General features: G+C 47.5%; 1 pseudogene; it reads right to left on the reverse strand.

The window, feature by feature from the left end:
• Window positions 1-255: 255 nt before the first annotated feature.
• On the reverse strand, window positions 256-1556 carry LOC109098271 (annotated as a pseudogene).
• Window positions 1557-1847: the final 291 nt, after the last annotated feature.

Here is a 1847-nt window from a genome sequence, read left to right on the forward strand (position 1 = left end):
AAATGACTTTTCCATGCAGGCTATTGGATAATGTGAACCAGTAGCCAGATAGCTATTTAGACAATGTTTAGTTTAAGCAAACTCACATTCATCCAGTCACATCCTAATGGATAAATCAAATGCCATCCTATTTATTTTATTGTTGATTACCCTAAATGGGCAGACATGTTGACTTTAAGCAGTTCTTCAGATAAGAATTTAAGCAGATTTTCCCTCTTGGGTGCAGGGTCTGCTGTTCTGCATGCCCGTCTCCATTTGGCTCGGTCCAGAGTATACTCCGGGGCAATGTTGGCATGCCGCATATCGTCCTTCAAACGGTCAAGCCATCGCTTCTTGGGCCTTCCGTGTGGTCACTTGCCATGCGGGCTTAGTCAGAGTGCTGTTCTCACTACCGATCCTTCATTGCTTCTTACTACGTGGCCATGCCATCAGAGTCATCCTTCTTGCATTTTCTCCATGATTGGTGCGATACCCATCCGCTTTCTGACATCTACTTTTGTCACGTGGTCCCATCGGGTCAGACCAAGACACCATCGCAGCATTCACATTTCCATTGCGTGAAGGGCCTGCTCGTGCTTGGATGTTGCCAGTCAACACTCCAATCCATAGATGGCTATGGGACGTACCACGGTCTTGTAAATCTTGGCTTTCATTCGAATGGGCATTCATCGATCACACAGAACGCGGCGACTCGGCGCCATTTCATCCAAGTGTCGTTGACTCTGGGTTCGAGTGTCCTGGAGGGTGTCGCCATCACTGCTGATGAAAGATCCGAGATACTTGAAATTGGTCGCCTTCTTCAGATCTTTGCTGTCAATGCTGATGGCTCCGTTCGTCTGAGGCCCGTATTCCATATACGCTGCCTTCTTGATGTTTAGCCGCATTCCGTACTTGTCCAGTTGGGTCTTCCAATGCTGTGTTTGGTCTTGTAGCTGTTGACGGTCTTCGCTTACCAAGAAAACATTGTCAGCAAAGAGGAGCGACCACGGGTGGGCAGTTTGGATGTCGGCCATCACCGTATCCATGCATAGGACGAAGCGGCGAGAGGGCTGATCCTTGATGGACTCCGACAGTGATGGGGAAGGATGGTGATGTTCTGACCAGGGTTCGAACTACGCTGGTGACGTTGCGGTAAAGCGCTTGGATCCACTGGACGTAGGCCTTGGGCACGTTGTGGGACTGGAGTGTGTGCCAGATTAGGTCATGCAGAATTTTGTAGAACGCTTTTTCGAGATCCAGGAAGGTCTCGTAGACTCGCTTGTTCTTCTCCCGGTATCGCTCTACGAGGAGCCGGGCGGCATGGATAGCGTCCATCATTCTGCTGCCTTTGATGAAGCCGCATTGATTTGGTGTGACGGTGATGATCTGGCGTAGTCTGGCGTCCAAGATTCGCTCTAAAATCTTCATGGCGTGGCATAAAAGGCAAATCGGCCGATAGTTGGAGCATTCCGCGACGTTGCCCTTACCCTTTTAAATGGGTATGGTTGTGCTGGTCGTCCAGGTCGTAGGGGCCACACCTTTGTCAACCATTCGGTAGAAAATGATGGCGAGGATTTCGTCACCTCTGCACCCATGGAGTTTCCAGGTTTCAATGGGAATACCGTCGGGACGGGTTGACTTTAAGCAGTTCAGTCTCACTTAATTTAGGAAAAGAAGAAAAAAAGCAATTTTTCAATATACTGTATAAGTACTGGTGCGGAGCAATTTTCTAAAATATGTAAATATGAACAAATTTCAAAAACACATTCTGTGTAATGTTCATTGCACACCAAAAACTGTGTAAGATATAAACAGAAAAACAATTTTTGCAAGGTCTCAGGAGAATATGATGATACTGCAGTGTCCTT

This window comes from Cyprinus carpio, chromosome A10 (assembly GCF_018340385.1).
Source record: "Cyprinus carpio isolate SPL01 chromosome A10, ASM1834038v1, whole genome shotgun sequence".
NCBI lineage: Eukaryota > Metazoa > Chordata > Actinopteri > Cypriniformes > Cyprinidae > Cyprinus > Cyprinus carpio.